The following is a 10,410-nucleotide window of genomic DNA, read 5'->3' as shown; positions in this document are numbered from 1 at the left end:
ACCAACTTTCTCTACACCCTCGTCAGCACTTGCTAATTTCTGTTTCTTTGATACCAGCCATCCTAATGGGTATGAAGTGATATTCATTATCGTTTGGATTAGCATTTCCTTTATGATTAGTAATGTTGAGCATCTCTGTATGTACTTATTGTCCATTGATATATTTTCTTGAGAGAAACATCTATTAACGTCTTTTGCCCATTTTTTAAAGGGGTTGTTTGTTTTTGTGTTATTGCAGGTGTAGTTTTTTTAATAGTCTATATTAGGTAATTCTAACTTCTCATGTCTTTGTGGATCTGTTTTTTCTTTTTTTATTTTTTCTGTGACTTCTTTTATTTCTTACTTGTGGTGTCTTACTTCTTTGCGTGTGCTAGACATTGTATTTGCAGAGTTATTTTGAGGGATAATTTGAGACCTAGGATGATTGTATCATTTTTGGGGAGCTTTTAACTTGTTACCTCTAGGGTTCTTCAGTCTTAAAGGAGCCATCTTAATTCTAAGGCCAACCTTAGATCAGTCTGTGGTTCTTGGGAGGGCTGGTTTGCTTTTCAGGACATCTTACCATTAGGGTTTAGATCTTTGTGGTTCTAACACAAGTTGAGGGCTGGTTTCTGAGAGTCCAATTCATGCTTTTACTCTGTGCCTTTAGCCCCCAATTTCTGGATTATTAAGGGTAATTTCAGCATCTCCCAAATGTTGGGACTTTGCACAGAAAATTTATTTCTCTTTAAAGTAGCAGCCCATTGTGGATGTTCCTCATCAGTGATCAGCTTTCCTCTGCATGATGATTCGGCTCTGGCTCCATATAGTTCTGGTTCTGCCATCCGCTAGGTTGGTAGCATCCTCTAGGGCCTGAACTTCCTTTGTCCAGCTGGCAGATGGGGAGTACAGCGTGGAGGAGACACACAGTTCTTACCCATGTTAGCCTGGACATGATATGTATCATAACTGTGTATATTCCACTGGTGAGATCTGGTCACATGGCCCCACCTAAATGCAAGTGTGAAATTGGCCAAGTGTAGTCAATGGCTGGCAGCTGTTTGGTGGACAGTCATTTTTGTCTCAGTCTTCTCCTTGGCCACGAAAACACCCATGCACATCCTACTTTTGTAACCATTATACACTCTCCCAGGGAGACAGTCAAGTCCAGATGTGACTCATGAGGTTTGGTGACTGAACTAACACACATATTACCTGCTGCTAACCCTGTACAGTAGTGGAGCTGAGCTGGAACAAGTGCAATTAAAACAACCTTCCATTTTGACAGGGAGGGAATAGAAGATAAATTAGTCCTTAGTCCAGAGCAAGAGTGACACCCCGTGAGCAAGTATTATGAAAGTGTCTGTCATGGGACACCTGGGTGGCTTTAGTCAGTTAAGCATCTGCTTTTGGCTCAGGTTGTGATCTCAGGGTCCTAGGAGTGAGCCCTGCGTCGGGCTCCCTGCTCAGCGGGAGTCTGCTTCTCCCTCTCCCTCTGCTCCTCCCTGCAGCTTGTGCTCTCTCTCTCTCTCTCTCTCTCTCTCGCTATCTCAAATAAATAAAATCTTAAAAAGAAAGAAAGGAAGAAAGGAAGAAAGGAAAGAAAGAAAGAAAGAAAGAGAGGAGAGAGAGAGAGAGAGAGAGAGAGAGAGAAAGAAAGAAAGAAAGAAAGAAAGAAAGAAAGAAAGAAAGAAAGAAAAGAAAGAAAGAAAAGAAGAAAGAAAGAAAAGAAAGAAAGAAAGTGCTTGTCAGTGACTGGTAATCAAAGGCCACCAGGAACTCACCTTGAGCCTATGATGGGGCAGGTTGGGACCACACACCACGGGGAACCATGGGGCTTTGAGGTCAGACAGTGCTAGAAAGAACCTGTTACGGACTTTGGGTTTTGGTTGAGTGATTTGAGGGAAGGGCCAAGAAAGGTCAGTAAGTGGGAGCATTTTATGAGTATCTCAATGACTCTTATCTAGGGAGGTTGGGCTAGAATGCGGATAATTGTGATTGGTAAGAAAGCAGCTGTCACTCACACTAGCCAAGAGAGGGCCATGCCTGGTGTTTTTCGGCTTGGACAACGTTCATGCTTCGTCTGTGTTCTAATGTGATGATGGCAAGGTCTTGTCATGATCCATCTTGGTCCCACTATGTTCTGTGTCAGATTCACTCACTTCTGCTCTGGGAGTGTGGCAGGAAGAACTTCTGGCTGTTGTGTCCTTGTATTTGTCCTCCATGGACACATCTGCTGGGGCCTTGGGGAGAATGTCTAACTTGGGGGTTGGGGGCTGCACAGTAATCATAGCTTGCTTTCTGCTTGTGGAAGTTTGGAGACCTGAGGTTTGACAGTCATTGACTTTATTTTAGGCTCAATTTTCTTTGGCAGTACAATTCCCCCCAAATTCTCTTCTGTGCTTCTGAGAGTTCCATGTGTTAATAACTAGATCCAGAGTTCTGTTCAAGTCTTGATCCTCCAGCCTATTTCATATGTTTGTTTTCTTGTACCTGTGTCTCTTTCTACTTAGGGTTGTCTTGAAGGCATGGCTATGGGTGGGAAAGAAGCCCTGTAATCTGATCTGTGTATACAGCTGAGTCCTCTTTTAATTGAGGAGTCTTTGTGGGCCTTTGATTTTCAGGACATTTTCCACATTTTATCTTACACTTGGGGTGCAGAAAGGGTGGCTTTTCCCACTAAGTGACCCCATGTTTTTGGACTGTCTCTAGATGCTTTCCTGTCTCTCTCAAGTTGGCCAGTTTTTGCCTATGGTCATCTCTTTCTCCAATGTGACATTATGACATTATGTTACCCGTAAAGTGGGTAACAGTCACTCCAACTGCTGGCACCCTCTTTTTTCTTCTCCCTGAGCTGTGATCTGCTTTCAGGTGATCATAGGAAATGCTCTGCAATCCATGAAACAGGGCTTCTTTGTTACCAGCTGCCTGACAATGGTTTTTATTATGGTATCACCCCTCTTAAGAGAACCCATTTTGGTCTTAATTCATTTCTGTTGAAATATGTATTTAATGATAGAGAATTTAAAAGAGGAAGATTTCTGATCTAAACTCTTAGTTTGGGAATTATTTGACCCCTTTTCTATTTCTCTGTTTCTTGACCGCTTGGAAATAAAGCTGTACACTTTTGGCAGCTTTCTAGGCCGACATCCTCACAAGGGCATAGTGTGGTGGTCCATCTTTCCCATGTTTAACTGTATTCACGTTGGAAAATCAAGACTTTTCTGATTTCTTACAAGATGGAAAAATAGGACATTTCAATTTTGGGGGGAATAAGGTGGTATATAAATAAGGTAAATAAAATTGATGAAGGAATGATTTTGAATCCAAGTTGCAATGATGTGGAAGACTCACAAGGGCACCGCTCTTTGCCATGTGGTAGCTGGCACCCTGGGGCCCTCCTCTTGCTCTGAGTCTGTTTTTGCTTTGAAAGAAGGGGGATGTGAGGACCTGGCCTATATTTATTTTTCTTGGGGCCACTGTGGAAGTGAAATGAGATGATTGACATGCAGGCACATTTAATAGTAAAACTCTCTGGGTGGATAAGGCATTATTATTCTGAAGTACTTTGATGGGATTAATAATTTATGTAGCACACTAAGTTCATCCTTTGAGGCCAAGTGCTCCTAATATAACGTACCTAAGCCAACCTTGAAAATTTACAGCATTGCAGAGAGAAGAGGGTCAGTGAGCATGTTGCTGTGTGATTTTTACTGAGTTGGGTTTTTCCAGAGAGTTCTGAGCTCTTCATAATTATCCTTAAGTGATTAAGAAACAGTCCAAAGGTGCCATACTTCATAGAGAGTGCAGTTTATAGTTATCTGTAGTATGACACAGGTAATAATCATCCATAATACAATTAACTCTGAACAGCATGGGAGTTAGGGGCGCTGACTGACCTCCCTAGCAGTTGAAAATCTCTGTATAACTTTTGACTCCCCCAAAACTTAACTCCTAATAGCTCACTGGTGGCTGGAAGCCTGACCAATAACATTGCAGTCGATTTTTTTAAAAAGATTTTATTTATTTATTTGTCAGAGAGAGAGCACACAAGCAGGGAGAGGGGCAGAGGCAGAAGGAGAAGCAGGCTCCCTGCTGAACAAGGAGCCCAATATGGGACTCGATCCCAGGACACTGGGATCATGACCTGAGCCAAAGGCAGATACTTAACTGACTGAGCCACCCAGGCACTCCCAACATAGCAGTTGATTAACACATATTTTGTGTGTTATATGTATTATATGCTGCATTCTTACAGTAAGGTAATGTAGAGGAAAAAAATTATAAGATTAAGAAAATCATAAGGAAAAAGATCATAAAGAAGAGAAAATACATTTACAGTACTATATTGTATTTATAGAGAAAAATTATGTGTAAGTGGACCTGCGCAATTCAAATCCATGTTCAAGGAAAGGGTCAATAGTATTTAGTGTCCCAGACAGTTGTTTGAGTTTTCATGGAATTTTAAACATAGGATATTAAAAAAATAGGAGATTTTATAACAGAACTATGTTTCTTACCAATGTCTTTCATAACTCCTTTTGATTAAACTGTTGCTGCATTTTCTAGACTTTATTACCTCATTAATTACACAGATAATACTGAAGCAGATTGTTGTGCTAATTAAAAAATTGTTAATCTTGAGGTAGCCACACTTCTCTAGGTCCACTTAGGAATCTGAAAGTTTCGGTTTAATGGTCTTTTCAAATGCGGGTGTTAATCCATGTGGGTTAGCATGGAGGCTGATATTGAGAGAAGGTGTGTAAAGCTGCTTTTCATCTCAGGGCCTAGGAATGAGCGTCCATGTGAGCATCTGTGACCTTGTTTTGGCCACCTCCCTTCCCTACCTCCTGAAGCTCCCAAACCTGGGCTCCAGCCCCCATATGGCACTCCCCCTTTCCCCTGACACAGGTGGATCCCCAGGGGCCTCTTGCTCTTAGACACGTCCCACATGGCACCCATCATTTATTTCTCCTCCTCTGGACATGTATTTCTGGGCCAGCTTCTCCTAGGCCAACAGTGATGCCCTAGAGTTGGTAGAGTGTCCCTACTGCCTGGTGCTCTGTGCAGGGTCCCAAGAGATTCTCCCATGTTGACAACAGAGCATGGTTGAGGCGAGGCTCTATGCTTTACTGGATTTTGTGAGGCTAGCCTGGCTCTCAGGCCTCCCTTCCTTTAGGCTCAGAAGTAAGTGTGTGGGAGGAGTGGGATGTGGGGTCCGGTCAGTGGGCAGGCACTGTGGTGCCTCAGAATTCCCCCCACCTCCTCTCTGATGCTGGGGCTGAGGTGCTCGGTGGGGCCTGTCTGCCCAGTGTCAGATCGGATTCAGGTGGGCATAACCCCTCAGACAGGCCCCTGCTCTGCACTGTTCCTGCAGCACCCTCTAGACAGAACATCAGTTGGAATGTCCAGCTGTGAGGGAGTCACAGTCCCTGCTGAACAGAGGATTGAATTTTGCCCTGAAAGGGCAGGACTCTCTGATGAGTAGGCCTGGGGCTCTCGGTGATGAAGCCCCAGAATGGTCAGGCTCAGGGCCAGGTGTGGTAGATGCATTGCTTTGCCCCTGAAGGCCTGCCTGGGACTCCAGCTCAGGAATGTGTTATCCATGTAGCTCTGGAGCACTATGGGATGCCCCTGAGAGCTCTGTTCTGTGGGCCTTCGAGATGCTTGGAAGCCCTTTGAGGGGGTTGGTGAGGTCAAAACTGTTTTCATAAGGGTACTGAGCCATTATTTCCTTTCTCATTGTGTTGACATTTGAGCTGATGACACAAAGCATTAGAGGGTACAACTGCTGGCGCCTAAGCGCCATCGCGGCGGGGCTGCAAACTCTGCCAATAGTCCTAGTGTCCTTTACTGCCGCCACTAGCTCTAAAAAGCCAGCGTCATTTAACACTGTCCTGAGATCATGACCTGAGCTGAAACCAAGAGTTGGACACTTAACTGATGCTTAACTACCCCACCTAGGCGCCCCTGAAATGCAGCTGATATTTGTATGTTGACTGTGTGGCCTGCTGCTTTGCTGAATTCATTTGTTAGGTCAATCTTCTTGTGGAATCTTCAGTGTTTTTTACATACAAGATCATATCTGCAAACAAGTAATTTTACTTATTCCTTCCCAATAACGTGGCTTTTATTTCTTTTTCTTTCATAATTGCTGTAGCTAGAACTTCCAGTACTATGTTCTAAGCTGAATAGACATAGTGAAAGTGGGCATCCTGACCAAAAAAAAGGTTTCAGTCTTTCACCATCTGGTATGGTGCTCACTGTGGGCTTCTCATGTATGGCTTGTATTATGTTGATGTAGCTTCCCCCCCCCGCTTTTGTTTTTAAGGTTTTATTTAAATTATTTGACAGAGCGAGCATAAGCAGGGGGGAGGGGCAGTGGGAGAGGGAGCAGCAGGCTCCCCGCTGAGCAGGGAGCCCAATGTAGGACTCGATCCCAGGACCCTGGGATCATGACCTGAGCTGAAGGCAGGCGCTTAACCTACTGAGCCACCCAGGCATCCCTGCCTTCCACCTGTTCATCTGGTCTTTTTTAGCCTGGTTATAGCTTTCTTATGAATATTTTGACACAACCGCTACATGCTTAATTTGGGGTCTTATACACCTTTGCCATTCCTTTATTCTTAGACTACCAGAGACATTTCATTTTAAGGTGTATCAAATTGCATTTAATTAGTACTCTTATTTATGAACTACAGGAAGTGCTGGCCCTTTAATAGGAATATTTATCTCTTTCACGTATTGACACAAAATATTTGGCCTCACTCCTGCAGAAATATCTTTATGCTGTTGCTGTATGGTGTGTTTTACCTGTCAGTACACACACACACACACACACACACACACACACACACACACACACACACACACACACACCCTCTCTCGGCTCCAGCTGGCGCATAGTGTAGTTCATGTGGTCCCCCCACGTAAACACTGAAACAACTCTGAATGGTTGGGAAGGCTAAATTACCTGTTGCCATTCACCCTGATAATCTGAGCCTATGATTAATATTTGATTGTGGGGGATGTTGAGGAGCTGGGGCTGACATCACTCTGAACAGAAGGCGAAAAGGCGAGTCTCCCTGAAGACCGTCCTTACTGTGCCCCTGTCTCCCTAAGTGTGGCACGGAGCAAGGGTGTGTTCTCGGAGCCCTCCGGGGGGCCCCAGGTCCTGGCACACTCCCGGGCATCCCGCTGCCTCGTGTGCAGCTTCTGACTCTCCTTGTGGCTCTGGCATTTTTTGCTTCACTTGATCTGGAACCTCGATGCTCCGTTTATTTCTCCTATTTCATTTCCAATCTCTAATCTTCCCACACCCATTCAACAACTTAATAATGTGATGTAGAATTTGCATATGCCAATTTAAACTACTTTCATACCTTACCAGATTTTTTGTTTCTTAGGGCTGAAGGCTGTACGTTCTTTGTGTCTGTGTGTGTAGTTGATGCGGTTCAGGTGGACTCTCGGTGGATTTAGGTGTGTACCCACCTTTGTTCCACTTACGTGCCATCGGTACCTTCCAAGCTCAGGAGGTTTGCTGACGACCCGCCTTCCCCTAGTGGTGCGCAACATGCTGCCCGCCCGGGTCCGTTCCATTTTAGCTCAGGGCTCATCTTTTCTATAAAACCTTCTCCCGACTGTTGAGACAGTGATATTCTGCTCCAGTAACATAATTCAGTAACCTGCTTTTATGCATTAGTGCCGATACCGACAGTGACCTTCCCTGTAGATGGCATTTTAGAGGTACTATGACAGGCTCAGAAAGATCAAGTGTGTCATTTGTCCAAGATCATAGAACTGGTAAATTTGGAAATTAAAAAATCAGTACAAGTCGTACCTAGCCTTAACCCTGTAAAATTCAGTTGGCCATGCCTCTTCCTGATGGAGCATAGAAAGAGGGTTCGGAGAATTGGGGAGGTTGAGTGGGCCAGAGTTGATTATTGAGATAAGGGAAATGAAAGGGAAAAGGAACCTGGAGTCCTTCGGCAGTTCTGGCTCAGGTGACAGGTGGTCCCAAGGAGTGTTTCCTCCTCCTTGAGAAAGAGTAGATTTCTCTGTTTTGTTTTGTCTGGCACCGGAAGACGAGGAAGGGGGAATGTTACCCTCCCTTGTATATATTCATGTAGAGGGGATCTGTGATGAGTCTGAGGTAGGATCGTCTGCAGGCAACAGAATACACTGGTCTCAAGCCCAGGACAGAGGTCCAGATTCCTAGAAGAGACTTGAATGTTCCCCTCCACGTGCCCAGCGTTGGGAGAGTGCAGCCAGTGAGGATCTTGGTGCCATCCCTTGCCATCCACGGTGTGTCAGGAAGAGGTGGATGGGGCGCCTGGATGGCTTCCTCAGTGGGCATCCGACTCTTTGTCTCAGCTCGGGTCTTGATTTTGGGGTCATGGGTTTAGACCCCACATTGGGCTCCGCACCCCAAAAAAGAGGTTAAAGATGTCCCAAAATGAAAAATTTGCGGGGAGATTCAGATAAAACGGTATCTGTGCCATTTCCCACAGATGACAATTTACAGGAAAAAGCTTTGATTACTTTTGATAGAACTTCTCATTAAAATGACTTTTCTTTTGCTCAGATTAAGATCTACACATACGCCTCAGTCAGGCAGGAGTGTGTGAGCCCTTTTGGGCGGCTGCGTTCCCTGGGGAGCGCTGCAGGCGCAGGGCCTGGCTCAGCCGGGAGCCCGAGTGCCGCCCAGCGCCACTGCACCGTCGTATCACAGGACAGTCTGAATGCAGCAGGCAGCGGGTGGGCTGAGTGGGGTCCTGGCCCCACCGTGGCACTGAGGGAAATAGGCCTCCTGTTTCTCCAGGGCTCGGGTTCCCTCCTCCGACATTTCCCGGTGGTGAGGTGAGGCCAGGTGGGACTGTTTGGTCAGGAAGGAGCCCCCAGGAGGCGCCTGCTCCCCGGTCAGCCTTGTGCTCGGCTGCGGCGCCCCTTCTTGACACTCCTGACGCTGCGCAGAGTCCAGGGGCTCCGTTTCGGTGTGTGTGACAGCGAGGGCCACCGTGGCCTTCTTGTTCACGTGACTGTCTAAAATGGCAGACAGCTTTTCCACTTCATTTGAAATGGATCTCTTGATCACAAAATCACAGTTGGTCAGTTAGCAATAAAATGAGCTTAAGAGAACTGGTATCCATTACCTTTTGATCTATCTCTGTAATTCTCAAAATGGTAGGCTTAATGTTTTCTTGTTCATAGGTCATGTTACTGTAAAGTACTTTACTAGACGTGCGGAGGTCTAAATTTTAAAATTCTATAAATTAGCACATTACTAAGTATAGTGATGATAATTATACTTACTCTGTCAACTTAGTGTTTGAGGTTTGAGCTTCTAGAGATTTTTAACATTAAAAAGCAAACTATACGAACATTTGACCAAAATATACAATGCGTGTAAACTCAAGCTTCTGCTTCCTGTGTGGTATTTCAGTTTTAGTTGAAGATACATTTTCTATGATAGTTTTCACCTGTAAAGTGAACTTGTGTTTTATTTTTCCTTGAAGATTATCCGCATTCTCTGTTCACTGGCCTTGAGGGTGTGTGCCGTCAGCCAAAAATAGTCCACTGACGTTTATTTGTGACTCAGTATTTCGTGAAATAACAAATTCTTACAGCTATGTGACAATAGCAGTGGTTTTATTAAGCCCTAACCGTTCATGATTTGAAGAGAGCACCGCAGATGAACCCAGAAGGTGCTCCTTGGGTTTCCACTCCGCCCCAAGCCCAGCAGCACCCTGTGAACTCTTGAAAACTTCCCGCCTGCCTGTGGAAGTCTGTGTACTTGTCAATTAAAACTCTTCTTTCTGACCCTCAGAGTTCTTAGGATTTTTAAGATGTGAGCTTTATGGACAAATAGCTCATTATGATTATTTTAATTTTCTTTAACTTACCTACAAATTGGACTCTCTCCACTGACTCTGAGTCCTCCACGTTGCTTCTCAAGGGTGTGTTTCTTAGTAGGTAGATCTGTATGAATTGCCGTGTTGGTCATAATGAGTGACTGTCAACAGCTTCCCTGCATTGTGTAGGTATATCACATACCACATCTGCTCTTTTCTTGACAAAATCCAATCAGGCACAGATTTTTTTCTAGAATTGGAAGCATATCTGAATGGTCTTGAGTCTGAATGTGAACGAGAGCAAAGCTGGTTGTGTGTGAAGTTGGGAGCAGAGTGAGCACGTCAGTAAGCCCCGCAGGGAGCTGAGTGCCGCTGGGGTCACAGAGGAGCCCTTCATCCGTTGCCCTGACTGTGAAACCCACACTCTGCACCATGGTCTGGCCCCTGCCACGTCTGATCCCACCTCCTGCCACTCTCCCCCGCTGTGCTTCTGCTCAGGCCACACCACCGCCCCAGTCCTCAGGGAGGTCCCTGCTCGGGAGCCTGGTATTGTGAGGGGCCTAGTCTTCCCAGGATGTGT

This window comes from Eumetopias jubatus, unplaced genomic scaffold, assembly GCF_037043125.1.
Source record: "Eumetopias jubatus isolate StellerSeaLion01/CBP00866 unplaced genomic scaffold, mEumJub1_p1.0 scaffold_94, whole genome shotgun sequence".
NCBI lineage: Eukaryota > Metazoa > Chordata > Mammalia > Carnivora > Otariidae > Eumetopias > Eumetopias jubatus.
The sequence above is the reverse complement of the archived record's forward strand: the minus strand, read 5'-3'. Positions refer to the sequence as shown.